This window comes from Vanessa tameamea, chromosome Z (assembly GCF_037043105.1).
Source record: "Vanessa tameamea isolate UH-Manoa-2023 chromosome Z, ilVanTame1 primary haplotype, whole genome shotgun sequence".
NCBI lineage: Eukaryota > Metazoa > Arthropoda > Insecta > Lepidoptera > Nymphalidae > Vanessa > Vanessa tameamea.
The window spans coordinates 12743516-12763493 of record NC_087341.1 but is presented as its reverse complement, the minus strand read 5'-3'; the positions used below and the strand labels follow the sequence as shown (position 1 = coordinate 12763493).

The following is a 19978-nucleotide window of genomic DNA, read 5'->3' as shown; positions in this document are numbered from 1 at the left end:
AGGTGAAATACATACAAATTGACCACTCCAGCTAGAAGTTAAATAATCAATAATAATTTCTTAGCGAGCGTCTACGACGCAAAAGTAGTAACTATACTTCAAGTCAATAAGTGTTTCGCTTTGAAATATTTATTAATAATGTAAATAATAAATTGCACATATGGGTTTTTCAAACTTTATCGTAACTATATTGAAGCACATTGTAAATGTTATTTAAAATTAACGATTTATAAATATATATATGTCTCTGACGTGCATTTAGTGACGTTTTGAAACACCATAAGTATATCTACAAGTTTGTTTACCCCAGTTAACATGTATTGTAAATTGAATACCTTGGCTTCCATCCCAATGGGGCAAATTCAAATCAGTTAGTAATTAAGTCGCATTAGTTCGTTTCTAATTTTCATCTTATCAATACTGAATGTTAGAATTTTTCGTCTTAATCTTAATCTTATCTTCAAATAATATATATATATTTTAAAGTGATGATTAAAGAATGACACTTATTGACACGTCTACGGCTTCTCCTAATATTATGTGTTTAGAATGTTTTGATTAAATAACATATAAAAATACTTTCCCTCTTTATTATATATTACAATGATATTGTATAAAAAATAAAAAGAAGTATTTAATTGAGTGTCGGCCACGTCTTCCAAGAAGACAACTAACTCGAAGTCCAGTGAAGATCTTATATTCAGTAATAATATAAAATATAAAACGCCAAAATGTATTAAAGTAGAATGTAAAAAAAGGCACGGTCAACTTGGAACCCGTAGATGTTGTTAAATGAAATAAATATAAAAAATAATACTTATAGACATTCACGTGATAAAGTATTTAAATATTAATTTAAATGTAATCGGTTAAAATTGTTATATGTTTTATATTTTATCATGTATTCTAAAATTAAAGAATAGTTTAGAAAAATACCTTGAATTTATAAATGAGTAGTAAGGGGCGATATCGAGACTAATTCGTCATTACATACAGAAACAGGGTAGGTAGCATACACTAGACTGTAAAATATATTTTTTAGACAATTAAAAAACAATTTTTATTTTATAGGTATGTGGACGAACAAAAAGATCACCTAGTAGTAACTAGTCACCGACGCCCATAGACAATGCTGTTAGATATGTTAACCATTCCTTACATAGCCAATGCGCTACCAATCTTGGTAACTAAGATCTCATGCCGTTGTGCCTGAAGTAAACACACTTTAAACTGGACAACATTTGAGTAAGTTTAGCAGTAGAATGCCAGATCAGTGGGTGGTACCTACCCAGACGGGCTTGCACAAAACCGTACCACCAAGTAATAAGTAAGATGTTTTAAGTAGACGACATTTCTTAGTCCTTGTAGTGAAATATTGTATTTTTTTAGTACCTATTTATATATATTTCGTTATAAAAACATACCGTTATACAAATATTATACAAAAAACAGTATTTTAATACATCATGCACGATGATTCACTATAATAGTATTGTATAAGTTTTGTATAGATAAGTCTCTAATTAACTAGTGTAAAAGTTATGGCATTAGCCGTCAGACTGTGCCAACCCACAGACTAAGCAGATTTGCTACAATACGAGTTACAATTACCCGTGCAATATTATCATATAAGAGTACGTAAGTACTTTAAGAATAAATAGAAAATTGGTGAATTATGATCAATTACAAAGAAATTAGGGAAACTTAAAAAAAATATCATTAGCGTTGTGACAGATAATATCTAGCGATAATATATTAAGGCATATCCTCTGCTAAATAATGACTTTATAAGAAGTAAAAAACCGGCAAAGTGCGAGTCGGACTCGCGCACGAAGGGTTCCGTACCATTATTTATAAAAACGGCAAAAAAAACATGTCCGTTGTATAGGAGCCCCTTTAAATATTTGTTCTATTTTTTAAATATAATTAGGTACTTATTTTTAAATATATAACTGAATATTATGTGATTATTTCAAGCGTCTACATGTTGTCGTTAGCAATTTCGAACATAAACATTTGTTGTATGGGGCTCCCTTAAATGTTTCTTATATTCAGTTTTTTAGTATTTGTTGTTATTGCGACAATTAATTACATTATTTTTGAAAATTTCAACTGTCTAACTATCACGATTCATAAGATACAGCCTGGTGACAGACAGAAATACGGAAGGATGGACGGACAGCGGTGTTATTTTTTTATATGTTATAGGGAAGACTTACAGATTGAAAACCAAACAACAGAATCCAAGATATTATAACACTTGTAGTTGTACTACCTGCCAAGATTTTAAAACCTGGTTGTAGTGTTACAAGATTGATGTCTTTCAGAATAAACGATAAGTAAGATGTATCCACCTAGACTGTCCTACATAACTAAGATTAATACACACCAGTACTACATTTGTATTCATAATTCGTCACGTGCTCAACGACGAAAGCAAACATTGTGAGATAACCAGTATTTGTCGAAGGATATTCTGAAACGTGCCATTATCGTCATCTTCAATCCCCTATTCTATTTATTTTAGAGGCGCAATGTAACAAGATCGCACATACTACTTTTATAACTTTAACGTTTTTTGGGTACAATTTGATGGTGGTGGTTCTCTATTACCTTATGATGGTTTGTGTTTTGATATGCAATATGTGCTTCGCGAAGTTAGTTCTTACGACGCCCATAGATGAAAATGTTGGCTCTATTTTGCTCGGAGAGAAGTACACGCCCTATATTTTGAAATAGGCGTTGCCAAAAGTCTTGAAAAATAAAACTCGGAGACCCGAGTTTTATTTTTATTTTTATCCTTAACTAAGAATAAGGCTTATACCCGGCACTCGAATCTTTTCAAGTCGCTACTTCTCGTAACGACTACTTATAATATTTAGCCTCATTAAGTAAAAAAAGTAAAGTGTTACAGGTGCGATATTATTTATAACACAATGCAAAATGTAAATTTTATGATAAGGTACCTTTAACCTTTTTAAAGCCCTTCATGTCGTAATCCTCTTATACAAATAAATACAGAAGGTATTTGCTATTTTATACGTTAATAGTTATATAATTGAAAGCAATAGTTTTTGAGTGGTACAGAGATTGAGAGATCGCTTCGAGGAAAACGTATAGGACGTACGGTAAGACTAATTAGCAAGGTAAATGTTGAGAAATCGCTTGACATAGTACTGATAATAGAATAAAGTATATGGCTCACTAATTCTTTATGGCCTCCTATTCTTTTGAGGAAAGGCTCGGAGCGCATTCAACCACAGTGCTCCGCTGCGGATTGGTGGATAAACATGTGGCAATTCCATTGAAATCCTTCGATTTCTTCACGATGTTTTCCTTCATTGGTGCTTGCCTGGGTTCAAATCCACAATAATCGGTTTAAATGCACGCATTCCAACCACCGGATGAAATCAAATAATATAATATTTTTAATTAATACTATTTTTAAAACATGTATCGTCTAGTACAATGTATTTATTGAACAATTGTTACGTTTATTTATATTTTCAAAAACCGATACGAATTTATTGGTTTCAGATGACTGAAAAGTTTTCCCATGCGGCAATTTTAGTCAATTTTGCACTTTAGCTCAAAATCATTCTTTTTATCGACATTAAAAATGATAAAATTGTTCCAATCCCTGGCCAGTCTCAGCTGAAGATATTATAGTGCCCAATAATGTGGGCAAACAGTGTACTGTCAATTCTGTCACTCTAGTAATCCGTTAAGACGGCTATCGGACACGACCGGAGAAAGTTCAGGCGTACGACATGAGGCAGGAGGCTTTTTGAAATGTAAACACTGTCAACTTCAAAATTCCAGGCGATTAGCGCGAAATTTATGACAGAAAATCCCTATGACATTTTCGTTTGCCCAATGGGGCTATGAACCCGGAACCTTGAGCTCTGTAGCTTATAAACTAGCCACTAGGCTAATAGTATATTCGTAATACTAATCCTTACAAAATTATATTTTATGTTTCAGTTTAAAATAAATTCAATTTATTTAAAATAAATGAGTCAGTTGAGATATATCTAAAATACCTTAAACATGTGCGGTACGATAATTAAATTCCCGCTGGTTGATAGCAACAGCTTACGTTGATAGTTTGGGTACGGGCGGGAGAAGGTTTGGCGCGGAACCGGTGCAAAAAATGCTTAAAAAAAACTGTCGTCGAAAAACTGTAATTGTCCGTGAATCAGCCGCGCAGTATTTTTTTAAGCTTTGTAATTTTAGATAATGTAACTGTATTTTCTATCATTAATACTACGTATATGATGAAATGTTGTAGCATTTTAGTTCAGTACAGAACAGCTTACAACTTAATCGGTCACCAGTTCGCTCTCAGCTTATGAAAAATCTTTGTTATATGATTTTATACTGTGTATTTTTAGAGCTCCATTTTTTACCCTGATATTTTCGAGTGGGACGTTTTTTTACAGAAATACAATAGTAAAAGTCTTTATATACTCGTGTTGATCACTATTCAACTATAAATTAGTTTAAATGAGTATAAAACGTATTCATACGTAAGAAGACAAAAATATCGCCCATCAAAGTTATATTAAAGCGGGGGAAATACATATATAATGGCGGTAAATTGATATGACGGCTTAATTTACGACTACGCAAAGATTATTTTTAATTTCAGTGTTTCGGCAGAATTGCATTTCTGATTTCAGTGTTATGGTTTTAGCGGTTAAATTATTATATTCTCACATTTAAAAATATTTTCGTTTTCGTTAAATGTCGAAATACGGTGAATAAATGGCAATAAGCAGTTTTCGTTTGAAACATCGTTATATAGATTCTTACTTAATTAATAAAAACTATTTTGTCGCGGATTCGTTTGTTTACTATGATGGTTATTCCAATATTTTTTTTTATGATATTGGTAGGCGGACGAGCAAATGGGCCATCTGATGGTAAGTGGTCACCACCGCCCATAGACAATGGCGTTGTAAGAAATATTAACCATTCCTTACATTAAGATGTTACGTCCCTTGTGCCTGTAGTTACACTGGCTCACTCACCCTTCAATCCGGAACACAAGAATACTGAGTACTGCTGTTTGGCGGTAGAATATCCGATGAGTGGGCGGTACATACCCAGACGGGCTTGACACAAAAAAGAATACAATTCAGAATGGAGTCTATGTTTTTCTCTTCTTATAGACTTAGATCAAGTAATTCTAGAGTTAAGTAGTAGCAGATATATTACTCTAAGTTATTAGCATTTCAAGAATCGTTACTTTTCATTTGTATAAATCAATTCCGATTACCAATTTTGTCATACGTATAAAGTCTGACTTTAACTTTAATATCAAAGTATAGTTCCTTCAGTTCAGCGTCGACTGCTTTCGTGCTCATATTCGGCTATTTGGCTTGAGATCCGCAATATATTCTGCAAATAACTGATCGCCCGATGTCTTACAATTTAAGTTAGTAGATATCTTTTAATATATTTTAGGTCTGCCATTAACGTAATTACATATCATCGGTAACTATTGAATTGGATTCTCAATGTGTTTGTGTAATATGTTTGTATATAATAAGGAACATCGTATCACTATATAATTTTATCAAACAATTTCCTACCACCTGCGTCTGTCTGTCTGTTTGAACTCTAAAAACTACTAAACTGTTAAAACTCCAAAATTACCAAGTGTAAATTCATATGATTTTCACTAATAGACAGAATGCTTCAATTGGGAGGTTTATTTATACAATGTATTAAGGTTTTGTGTAAATTGACTGAAATTATTTTTTAAGATGTCGGAAAAAGTCGTTTTATATTTTAACTTTATTGTACTCGTGCGAAAAAGGGACCAGTAGCTAGTTAAGCTTCAAAGCCGAGATGACCCAGTGGTTACAACACGTGCATTTTAACCGACGAGTGCGGGTTCAAATCCAGACAGCACCACTGAATTTTCATTTGCTTAATTTGAGTTTGTAATTCATCTCGTGCTTGGCGGTGAAAGAAAATATCGTGAGGCAACCTGCATGTCTAATTTCATTGATATTCTGTAACATCCTCAACGCGCATTGGAATCGTGCAGCATGGCGAAATAAGCTCCAAAACTTCTCCTCAAAGGGGAGAGGAAGTCTTAGCCCAGCAGTGGGACGTCTACACCCACTACATTAAGTCATTAAATATATAAATCTTTGGGCAAGCCTTAACCACAAATTGAAACAAAATTCTAACGCTAATGTCTCTGGGCTGTGGGGATCTCTTGCCATCAGGTGAACGATTTGCGTTTCCGCTTATATTTCTCCATAGTATAAAACATAGTCGCTTCCCGGCGTCTGCACGTTTTGATCTTTTAAACTACGCAACGGATTTCAATGCGGTTTTCATCAATAAACAGTCTGATTCAAAATGTAGGTTTACATATATGTATAATATATATTACAGAAAAAAATCTAGTATTTTCTATATATGTTTGTTCTTCGATCTAAATGTTGTATAAATCATTTATTGCACTCGTGTGAAGCCCGGTAGGGTAGCTAGTGTGTTATAAAAAAAAACTCCATTCATACGTCTCACGAAATATGAATAAACGGACAACTTCGCGACATTATCAAACATAACGTGCGAGTATTACGAAATATCGTATATTTTACGCCGCCACATATTACGTGCTTCGTTATATTAATATTTACTTGCGTATCTAACGGTGTCCAGTCTATAATCGTTTTAAATGTATTTTTATATTTTTTGTCTAAGGATTATTTCTGTTCAATGTCATATGGACGTGGAAGTAGAGAACGGGTTCGATTGAAGCCGAATCGCCGTCTCGTCTGCGAGAATTCATATTTGATGACATAATATTTTGTAGACGTACAGAAAATTGGTTTTACCTTAATTATATTTTATTTTACGAGCATCGCATTGGTTTGTTTAATTAACATATTTCGTTACCTATCATATTTCATAGTATTTATCATTTGGAATTAAGAAAATATCGAACACCTCGATAAGCCTTGTTCTATTTATATTGTTATCGTCATATAATATTACTTTAGATGAAGGCTTCGAGATGATTCCAGCACACTGCTCGAATGCGGATTTGGGAAGCAAACCGATATATTAGAATTTCTTCACGATGCTTTCCTTCACCGCCAAGGTGGATGTTATAAATTATAAACTCAAATTAAACAGTTGATAACTCAGTTGTACTTGTCTGAGTTAGAACCCGAAATCTTCCGTTGCGACCCTTGTCTAAGTCTGCACTAGGTCAAAATGTCGAATTATAGTAATGATCGATAAGTACTAAAAAGTAAGGACATAAGAACATACTGCACATACATCGAAATAACCAATTAATTATACTTAAATGCGTAATCTGTTCGTAATAAACTAACCAAATGTATTCGATTAAGATTATAATAAACTGCTTCTAAATTGATATTGCTGTAACAACAAAATTTTGCTCATAATATTATTTTATAGTAATATATAAAATTGAAAAGAATATTTCGGTTTGTTTGAACCTAAAAAAATCGTTCTCTTTTTATACGCTAGTTAGAACGTTGGGAAAGGTTATAGGTTATATTATAATCAAACTTTTATCCATTGAGAGCTTCGTCGTTAAAAATACACAGAGCGGCTAGTATTTCATACGTAATAATAGAGTTTCAAACAGTTTTTATTTTATTAAAATAGATAAACCGGAAAATGGGCAACTTGTTAGTTGATATTCACATAAACATTTTAATTGTATGAAATATTAACAATTCCTTACTTCACCTTTGCACCTCCAAACATACGAAGTTACGTTTGTAGTTACAGTGGCTCACTATCCTTCAAACCTGAACACAGTCAACCTAAGTATTGCTGCTTGGCGGTAAATTAGTCGACACATACTCAGAAGAGCTTGCTCAAAAAAAAAACCCAATTCATTAATACCGGCTGCATTAATTTCAGTTTTCGAAAACTGCTTACTTCTGGAGCATGGAAAGTTGACTGCGAATCACGTTCTATAAAAAACAAAAATACTAATAAAGACAGTGTACCTTTTCTTAAGCCTTGTTATGTGATAATGTGAGAGTCAAGCCTCTAGGAGCTCTGCCGTATTTATATTTATATGTGCCGTATATATATTTCGAGAAAACAAGTGACGATTGAAAAACTATTCGATTTATAAATCTCTGATCACTGATTAACTTTTTTTGTTATTTTTAATTTAAAATTATATATAAATTATTTGTAACTATAAAATTCTAAATAGACATTTTGTCAAAAACTTTATAATGTCTACTAAACCTGTATCGTATTGCATATTTTCGCTTACGTTTCAAAGGCGTCGTAATTATTTATTCTAATGCTTGAAATTATAAATTGTACACCGTCACATTACAACAGTATCGAAAACCCGATCCATCGCCGGTGAATGTTTAATGCTTCGGAAAGTATTTCAACCTGATCCGATCAGACTCAGTTACTCTTAAGTTTTTGTTCGATTAAGATTATAAAACACAAAAAACTTACATACGTTTTTTTGTACATGTTTATAATTTATTTATAAACTAGCAGTGACAGCGACTTCGTGCGCATTTCATTTAAAAAAAATATATTGTTTTAGCCTTACTCCTTATTACATCAGCTATCTGCCAGTGAAAAGTCATCAAAATCGGTCCAGCCATTCCAGAGATAATCCGAGACAAACAGACAGACAAAAATAAAAAAAAAATGTTATTATGGTATATATACCGTGTATACATACATACATACATATGCATTTACCAAAAAGCGGTTATGTTAATATTACAAACAGACACTACAATTTTATTAAATGTATATAGATACATAAGCATTTCTTTATTTATACACCTAACAATTCTAGAAATCGTTAATATTAAAATCTTTACATATCAAATATTCATCAAAAGAATGATTCGTCGATTCATCAAACGTCATTAATGTTATCAAAGTAATTTAAAACAACCGATTAAAAAATAAGTGAAACAACACCGCAGTTATAGCTGTACTAACATATTTACTAATACAAAAACCTATATTACTATAAATTAAAAATAAATGCAAGAAATATTTACAAATATTTTGTTCAAGCGACACAGAGTTGAAGTATATTGTTTGACACCGGAACACGTTTCCGATCGCCGGACATATCATCATGCTAGTTAGAATCACACAATTGGACCTCGACAAACACCTTTACGATCTATTTGTCATGTGCACGAATAAAAATGTACCATGACGTTGCGCTCTCATTTACTAGATATACTTACGTCATAAATTCGTTTATATTATCTGTCTGTACATTTTAACACCTCTACTATAGTGAAGTTTTCATTGTCATGCATTGAGAACAAGACTTTTTATTTTTTAATTACAGTTGCCTCGAACGATCAAATCATGGGATTTCGAACGTGAAATCACTAGTTATTGGATTGTAGTTCACGATCTTAATTCATAACAGACTTTTTCCTGGCCAAAGAAAGTTGGACTAAAATCACTAGCACGATCAAAAAAATAATCATAATAATTTATTTATTAAAATTAAATATCAACGACTCGTTGTACATTTTATTTACAAACAGAAAATTATTTGCCTTAAAACAATTATAATGGTAGACGAATATAAGAATATAAAATGTGACTTACGACTGTATTGCTCATACGAGCTTCACCTCGCAGTAAAGCCGCAAGCTCCTAATCTTGCCTTTCATATCTGGTTCCGCTGATTGGCAAATGTCAAAACTTTTAGGAGCTGTGACTTTACTTTTAACTATCATTCTTATATGAATATAATTAAAAACTAAATTTAAATCGTTTACTATTTAACCTTACTAACATATTACTTTTAAATTAATGAACTATTTATGAAAACTTTATTTTGTAGAACTCAAATCTGGTTTTAGAAAATAAAATAAATAAAAAATTCTAGATAGTAAAATATGATATTATAAAAGTAATTTTAATATTATACAAACACATTTTGGCACTAAATATTGGCTTCAATGACAATTTCATAGAACAATACAAATATAAATAGAGGAATAGCCAAGGTAAACAGCTTTTCCGATTAAATGGTTCGATTTTATTATGCCGGGTCTACGTATTTTTAGCGCTTGGTCACATCCGCATTTTCCCCAGGGAGATAATCGTAAATCCGCCGCGTTAAGACCTCACCCTTACCTCTGCCGGCAATTTGCATTTTTATTTTGCACAAGCGACCGACCTGTGACTTCTTCCCTGAGGATAGACGGGAACAATCCCAGTCCACCTTTCACTTATGTCTGGTAACAAGGGATTACACGTACATTTAACGTGGGTAGAAGCGATCCAATTTTAAACTTTCTGTGTCTATGTTTCCAATAGTTGGCCGTATATATTCTCCGAATAAACTTACATAAGTTCTTCTTACTTTGACCTTATTTTGAGATAGCATATATTTGACATTCTTATTGGAAGTGGTTGTTTTTGCTTGTTTTCATAACTGAACATGTCATAGTATCGTACAAGAACAACTTGGGACGCGTGAAAGCATAAACAGTTTTGTTAACAGAAAGAATTTTAATAAATGCATAAACGCCGTGTGGCGTTACCGCTAATAAAAATGTTTTATGATTTGTGTTTTATTACATTTTCATCGACTTATCATTCGTACAATTCCTGTTCGATGTGATCAATTTCAAATGATCGTTAACCGTACCAAGAGTTTCGCCGAACTAGACATGTTATACACTAATTAGAACATTTTGGATGCGATATCAAAGGACTTACTTTGTTGTAACTTTCAATATGATTTCCAAGTTGTCGAATTCTGTATCGTATTTTTTTCTTATTAATGATAACAGAGTTAATTTGAAGTTATCTTGAGTCTCAATTATCAATTTAAAATCACAAAAATAGACTTAAAGATTTTCAATTAATCTTTCGGAAAATTTAAGCCTTCTGTCTAATGGTAATTATTATATAAGATATATTATTATAAATTAAGTAAACTACTAATTCATAAAACTACTAACTATTTCTTACTAATATATATATATAACATGTTAAAATGCTTTCTTACTGAATCTAGAAAAAGATAAACATAATAAGTTTTACATTTCATTTCAGAAATACTGATCAAATTCACTATCAACTGAGTAAATTCAACGCCGATAAGGTTTAAAATTTAAAAGAATTTCAGAAACGCTACTTAATAGAAGTTTATGTGCGATCATAGTCGTTTAATCTCCGTTTTAGTCATCTATTTCATTTTTATGTTCGTATTAGTTAAGCTCAATCTCAGCTTCATATATAATGTGATTTTGAATCACGTATTCATTCATTACTTTTACATCATATCAATAATTATCATGATCATTTTCAGTCGAATTCCGTCCACAGCTGTGCATAGATCATCACGGTCCACTGGCTTCCTTGTTTCTCTAAGTCGTCATTTTGTGACTAATGTCTGTAATGTGTCCAAAACATTATTTAATTCATATATTACTGAATTATATTCATGATAAATAAATATTAAAGTGATCATTAGTCACAGTTACTTTAAAACAAAATTGGTAATTTGCTAGGACGTTTCCACAAATACTGTCAAATAGCATAAAGTATATTTACAATTTTGCAAATGGTCACCGCATGACGAATGAAATTGGAAGTAACTAGTCCCTGGGTTTTCAAATTGCTCAATATATCTACTAGTTTCCAAACGCTTACAGAGTTAACTTTGTTAGAAAATACCAGTAAAGAGCCCTCACTTATTAAATTATATTGCTATTTCCAAAATTCGCTAAACCTAACTAACGTCTGTTTTATCTTTATAATTTAGTTTACTGTTCGAACTACTGCGTCATAATTTCGACAAAGTCGCAAAATTTGGATTAGTACTTAGCTATGATAATATTATGAATAATCTAAAATTCAACTGAATGTTAAATTATATAAACTCTTTCATAATTTTAAACGCGTTATTCGTCGAGAGAAATTTTAGCAGATTTTACCACAAGGACAGCAAGTTTCAGTTTGCGGTCATCCGACAGAATTTGAGCAAGTTTGTTAGTAGTATACTCATATGTACAGCACGTATAGTAATTTCCTGCTCCCGATTTCACCCGTGAAACCTTAATAAAGTTACGTACCATATAGGATAATTTCAGCGAGCAAAAGAAATATATGTATTATGAATTAGAGATGGCAACATATCAACATGTGGGGTGCATGTAAAGGTTGAGTAGCAGAGTGCCGGAGTGGTGAGGCGTAGGCTTTTTGTGCAGATTGTTTCCGCGCCGAAGCTGAGGGCGGCCGGAACGCAAGAATGCGGCGTGCGTGCGGGTGGCAGTGGTGCCGCGGCAGGGTGCGCGGGACGAAGAGCGGTGGGGGATGCGTCGCGGTGCGGGCCGCGGGGCAAGCGCGGGTTGGCGCGTGCCGCAGTAGCGTGGAGGCGCCGTGGCCGCTTGCCCGCCACGCTAAAACCAGCCGGCAGCCGCGCCCGATGAGCGCGGACTCGCCGCGCACGGCCCTCACGCGCCGATCGCACCCGCGTGGTCAGTTCTCTGGTGGTTCCCGGTCGTCCAGTGCCAAACCGTCAGGTTCACGAGTTCAGTGCAACTTTTGGAGTTTCACGGACAAAGCGCGGGGTGATTTAAGAGTGCCGGCTATCATTGTTGCGCCTCCCGCTTATTGTTACGAAACTCTGTCTTATTCTATCGCTCACTTACATACGATTGTTTCTGCATTGCGAATTTGTCATCAATGATCCCAATTACTCTTACGACCCATTAAATTACTAAGAAAAATATTAAAAGTTTACATTTGAAAGTTTTCCTGCGGGAAATTTTGTAGTAACATTTAATAGAAAACATAGTTATTAAACTTCGAAAAAACTTCCGCTAAACGACGATGTTCTTAACATGCAATATCTGTCATAATTTTAATAAACGGCACTTGAGCAATTTGTTATATTAAATTTAGTTTTTGGCACCATTTGAAATGCCGCCAAGATATCGGTAGAAAGCACCATCTACTCACCGTTTAATGTCACCAAATGTTCCATTAAAGTAAAGATAAAGATAGCCTTTACGTCATATATTACCTCATATTTTAAAATATCCGTTGTCCTTTTTATCGTAATAATGATGAGCCGTTTGAATTATAATAATAATTCTAAACACCTGAGATAAAATAGATGACGCGAACTTGTATCAATTTAATATTCCACTTCGCGTTTGATTAATATTTCACATTTAATAATATTAGTCTTGGCTTTGCGTTGTCTTATTGTAATTATTTATTATTCAACCAAAATACACAAAATTTGGGTGAATATATTTCGTCGTCCTCAAATGAATTATTCTGAACTATATTATAAATTGTAAGATCTCTTGTAATAAATCTTCATAAAAGGGACTCATTAAATTTGTTTTAAATATCATAATGAGCTTTATTTACTCCTAACTATGAACACTTGGAATAGGATTAGTTAAAATAATTTCAAAATCAATTACTGATTTTCCATTTGGATTTATTAGTTGATTCATAAAATCTTATTTTAAAGCTCGAATCATAGATTGCTTTCGATTTTCTTCTAGACTGGTTGTATTAAAAAAAACATTGAACGTTCAATATTTGAAGCCCTGCACGATATATTCTTTACTATAATAACAAAAATAATCAGTTTGCGTGTTTTCGTCGATCATATGTATCGAATACATAAGAATTACTTTGATAGATACGTTTGGTTATTTCTTCACGGAATCTCTTTAACGACCGCGACAGCTTGTTTCGTTTTATATTATATTTAATCTTGGGGTTTTGGGAACGTGAGGTTATATCATCACGTATATAATTAAAAAATACTTTTAGGTGTAAATAATAAATTGTTCATTACCTCATAATAAATGATCGTACAATCACTATTGACAACTTAGCTGTAACTGCACGAAGATATTGTCGTCGGACTGTTTCGTAATTATTCGACTGAAGACTTTGCCTTTGTCTTGAGCTATAAGACATTTCCAATCTCCACAGTTCTCTAAAGATCTTAAATTAAACAAATTCCTCCAATTGTTAGCTGCGGTAAACTAATTGCTATCCATTTTTTTTAAATATTGGATTTCAATAGCAAAACCAAGCTAGTGCCGATCATCTGTATAAATATATACACTGATTTGTATATTTAGGTTCCTAACTGTATGGAATGATTATCAAAAACGTATGTGAGATTGTTTCAGAAAATCTAAAAAATACAACTAAAATTTTGTAAGCACACGAAGCTGCGACACTTTTTATTTAAAATCAATGTTAACAAATGCACTCACTTCAATTAACATTATTCAAATTAACATCTGATATAGTAAAGTTATAATGACAGTAACATAAGCTACGTATAACATCAAATGTTATTACGTTTACGTTTACATGAAAAGTTTTCACATATATTTTTTAAACTTATATCATAATTTTTAATAAAAACAAATGTATTCTATATTCAAAATATTTAAGCCGCGTGTGAAATCAAAGAGATGAGCAAATACTTTCAAAAATTAACTTATTAAACTATTTATGTGTGTAGTCTATTATTATTTTGCTTTACTGCAAAAATGCATTTTAAAAGCGAAATAGTGAAAAGAATTCAGGTTGTGCTCTTAATCCTCTTCCGTACTCTTATTTAAGTACACTTTTCACAGTTTCTACGTTTTTGCACCAAGTCATAAACAATATCGGTGCCTTATTGCTTTCAGAGCGAAATTCGATTTACAACAATATTTCTATATAATAAATATAATTTGGTTAGTGAATAATCGCATAAATAATTCGTAATGTATAATTAGAATTGATGATTAAATTCTATAACATTTTTCTTTAAAAATCTTAAAAAATGGTAATTTATCAATGTCTGTCGAAATTAGTTTCGTACGCGCATGAGGCTGTTAATTAATATTATTCCTATTAATAGTTACGCGTGTTAATTCGAACATTTACCGTGTTATATAAGTAGAGTATATTTCATCGCATGTAAACTTCTTTGTATAGAGTTGTGTGGGAATTTTTAAAGTAAAAGAAACCCAAGCGCTGCGGAACAGTTTTCGTCTTTCCACTAGTGCTTTCTTTTAGAAACATAATGTCTCTTTGATAAAAGAGAGTTCGGTCTACTTGGAATTTTCTGTGTGTAAGTCGTTCAATCTGAAAACGAGATTCTTTTGAAACTCCAAAAAGTTTTATTAGACAAATTATATTTTTAAGGACCTCAGTGACATAATTATTGAACATTTATTTGCACTTCTTAAACTGTTCACCTTTGAGACCTTAATATTTCTCTAATTTTCAATTTTCTAATATATAAAGCAGCAGCCCGCTTAACGAAAATATTAAGATATTATTCCACCACGCCGTTGAAAATCGTATTAGTGGATAGCAGAATTTTGATCGACACGAAAAGATTCTCCACCGACGTTTTCCTAACTCCTGAATGCAAGATGAATTATAAAATCAAATTAAACACATCAAAGCTCAGCAATGCTCGCTCGGGCTTAAACCCTTGATCTTCCCTTAATATCCACCTTCCATTTCTATCAACTAGACATTTTGGACTCATTCACTTCTAATATACATATTTCAATGTATTTTATAAACCACAGTAGCTCGTAAAAATTAATGTTATGTCAAATAATCATTGTGCAATTTAACTTTTCATCCAAAATAATATTATTGAAGATAAAAACGTTAGTGAACTTATGGAAAACAGACGTTATTATTCAAACGTTCCTATCGCAACCGACAGTTGACGCTAGGTGAATAGTAAAAATGATCTTTGTTCCTTATTTCTTAAGCTAAAATCTAAATCTTTTCCTACTAATTGCATTAAAAAGCATTTTAATGACAAATATTATGTTTGTTTACCGATTAATATGCCAAAATGAAACTCAGACATATTGAAATACAAGTTCTTTTATCATGATCAATCACGCAGTATGAAGTAAACTTGTCATTAATTTTTTTTTTTTAATAATAGTTAGGTGGACTGGCATTTGGGCTAACTAATGATGAGCGGTCAACAACGACAATAGTAATTGGTGCTGTTAGAAAATTAACTATTCCCCACATCGTAAATCAAAAGTCACCAACCTTGGAAACTGAGAAGTTATTTCCCTCGTTCCTGTAGTTACACTGACTTATTCATCTTAAAAACTGAAACTCAACATAACTAAGTAGCGGTAGAATAAATAATAAATGGATGGTACCATCTGATACGGACTTGCACAAAGCCCTACTATCAAGTAGAGTCCCCACAGTTAAAGAACGATTTAATTTATAGATATATACGTAAATGTAGCTAAATCAGGTTTAACAGCTCAAGTTTTAAGAAGATATTTAAATAAAGATGATTTTGGCTTTAGAATATTAATAGGGCGTTTACGGCATTACGGAGCTCTCTTAACGATCTCCCTTGGACTTATCAATCGTAAAACTCGCATTTTGCAATTTACCAAAATTTGTATGAAAAGAAATTTAAAAGGATATTCGGTTTGATTGCGTAGGATCTAACTCACTTTATTCAAAACTTCAATTGAGATTTTTTATGAAACCGTTTTAACAAACGTGTTCTTTTTAAAGTTTTATGTCGCAATATTGTCGAAACGTTCGTTAAAATTGACTTTTATCAACAAATTTACTTATCTTACAGCCATTTTCTAATATTTTAGTTTAAGATTGACTAGTTATATTTATATTTGGACAAATTATTCAAAGGTTTAATTTCACTCCGGCCACTTAAATACAAAAATTCTTAAAGAAGATTTTCCACAAAAAGTAAAAGTCTGAGTATGTGAAACGAAGAAAAATGAAAAGCGTATACAAACTACACAAAATAGGTGAACAATTCCATGTTTTATCAGCATTATCCTTTTCTTGCATTGCTCGGCTTTTAAAAGCTTTTACTATAATGAAGCTTAAAACATTACGTAAGTTCTAACATCGCTGCACTAAAATTGTGTATAATAGGAGAACAGTATTCTGAATGTTTTTAAAAAAACTGACTAAGTAAGATTAATGTATTTCTTATATATAATAAACAGTATTATATAACTTCAAATTATTGAACACTTGTAGCAGCACTTTCGCAAGTTATCAAGTTAATAAATACACACACTTATTCGAACTTAGAAATACATAAATATTTGTGTAATAATTTAGGATACATTTTAACAATACTTAGTATTATTGTGGTCTCGTTCGAAAGGTGAGGCAGTGTATCTACAAGTACAAGGGACTAATTATCTTAGTTTTCAAGCTTGGTGGCACGTTGGCCTTTTAAGGAAATGTCTATGGACTGGGGTGACCGTTTAACATCAGATGGCATTTTTGCAGGTACACTTAATGAAAAAATATATTATGTTTATTGCTAAATAATATTTGTTATTTTTTTTTTCATAATAATATTTTATTATAACAAGATATGAAAAAAACATCAATCTAATTAAATACCCGTAGTGACGCTGACATATGAGTATGAAAATAGGGATTCTTGATAATAATTAAGCCCTACCCGTCCGTTGATCCATTACAATAACCTTCTAGTGGTTTTCATAATGTGACCCGGGGCAGGTAAATTTTTCTTTGAAATTCTTCTTCTACCTTATAAAAACCTTTAAGATTAAAATCGTGTATATACTTTTACGTGCATTGCATTGAAATATAATTTTAATAATTTAATTGAGGTATTTATTTTATTTCTAAGAATGATCCTGACTTATATCAGTGATCTTATTTATCACGAAGTAGTTCAATATTCAATAAATATATTCATTATCAAAATTTTTGCTTTAAAAAGTATTTCTTCGTATTAACGATTTATAAGGATTGCAGTACAGTTCATCCCTCCAGGTAATAACTCAACGAAAACCTGTCAGAGCCAAATTCAATGAGCTCTCGGTTCCAAATACGGATAAGAGTTAACGCTTTACGAACCCACTCCTGTTTCACCCGTATATAACTATGATGTATTCTGAGACGTCAAGATATATTTGATGATTAATACAAAAAAAAAAGTTCATAACATTTGTTTTAATAAAAAAACAGTTTATCTCAACGTCGAATTTTCGGTTGCTTGATTAAATTTTGCTTATCGTGTAGTTTGTTAAAATAATACCCATTTATAAATTTACTTGATTAAAGTAATCCAGGCTAAAGTCAGACCATTGTTTGTATTAACACGCTTTATTCAATTACATTTTATTTCGTACGCCGTATATATAATAACGACGAATAAAATAAATCAACTAAAATATATTGTTGTAAATTTTGTAAAACTCCAAATTTCCTTAAGATCAACAGTTGAACGAATGTTTATTGACTAGTGACTGATTAGATTTTTCGTATTCCGAATGGATTTTTTCACGATAGTTTGAAACCTAACCGTTTTGACTGCATTAATGTGTTGACGAATGACACAACTTTCATTTCCGAACCCAGTAACATATCCTCTCTCAATTTCCTGTGTTCTTTTTTGCTCTGGCATTTTGCGATATTTTTAGTTACCATATTCTCTCATATATTTACGTATATTAAAACATCACACATACGAGTATAGGTATATATCACATTTTCAATCGTTAATATTGTTTAAATACATCAACTTTATAATAATAAGTAATTATTATTTATTTCTTCATTGGATTAATTTATAATTATAATTAATTACTTTGTATACAAGTGGCTGAAACGACAATTATAGTGTAGTCGAACAGAGAGGCTCACGAAGTACAGTCACAAAGAGAGCAATGATGTATAAAGTATACGCTCCACACAAACATAAGCTAGTATATAACGCCTCTATATACTAGCTACGTACGTGTACGACATACGAGAGCGTCATGCCGTTTGTCGTGACGATAAACGATTCAGTATTAACCAACGCGCTCCAATAAACGAATCACAAATCGCTCAAATAATAAAACGTACATTTTTTTAACTTCGTCTGAATACCTTATTTGTTGTACTCGTTCGCGTAATAAAATTTTAACACATCGTAAATCATAATGGAACTGCAGTGACAGCAACTGCATTGCGATCAGACAATTGGTGTCGCATCACTGCATTATAAGGATAATGTCAAGTGAATATTAAAGTAAACATTAAAATAATACACATAATTAACATATCAATCTCAGATTAATTTACTGTTTAAACAAAATAACTATTACTCAAGATACATGACATAAAATCTCAAACCAGCAATACACGTTAGTTCTATTCTTAGTAGTTTTAAATGCTGAAACAGACACTAATACGATCATAATTAACGTTTATACCTTTAAATATCGCTTAGGAGGTGGTTAGTTAAACAATGTTCTGTCTTAAGAATCAAGTCAAATCAAGGATTACTGAAACTCCCGCTACGCCAAGTTTGTAAGTTTCTTTATATTTAAACTAGCGACCAGCTCCGGCTATGCACGGGTGCAATGCTGATACTAAATATACTACAGAATGTCTTGCAACGTTCACAGTTTTTCAGTCATTAAACAATACAAACCGCTATGTCCCTACGTTTTAAATCTGTAATATCTTCGAAACTATTCATTTAAATTACACGCTGTAAAGAACCATATTGATCTATATTAAATGCACAATGTATTTAAGGTACTTAATTGAATAAGGATTAATCCTATAGTGCTTAAAATTGCTTTGAAAATAAGCCATTATTTCTCGTAAAAAGTAAAGAATAAAAAATGGTTATTGTGGGTTATTCCTAATAGATAAACATATAATATCACGGACTTTTTTGAAGACCTTTTTAAGCTGTATAATACTGTAGTACATTATTTTAATCTATCTCGTAGAGTTCAGCCAGCGTTTGTAATGTAAGCGCATAAAAATGTGTTTATTTACAACATCACTTTAGAAACCTCTAAAACTATCAGTGTTTCTCTACTATATTGTGCACGTATTATACATATAAACCTTCCTCTTATATCAATCTATCTATTAAAAAAAAACCGTATCAAAATCC

The 19978-nt window shown here is 32.0% G+C and overlaps 1 protein-coding gene across 10 annotated transcripts in view; it reads left to right on the top strand.

The window, feature by feature from the left end:
* LOC113401481 (potassium voltage-gated channel protein Shaker) overlaps window positions 1-19978 on the top strand; it is a 347194-nt gene that overhangs the window by 193113 nt on the left and 134103 nt on the right. Inside the window, exon 1 of one of the 10 annotated variants that reach the window (XM_026641418.2) lies at window positions 12431-12515. The exons of the other annotated variants lie outside the window; for them this stretch is intronic. The gene's annotated coding sequence lies outside the window, so the exon portion shown is untranslated. Of the gene's footprint in view, window positions 1-12430; window positions 12516-19978 lie in introns of those variants that run through there. 10 annotated transcript variants of the gene reach the window in all.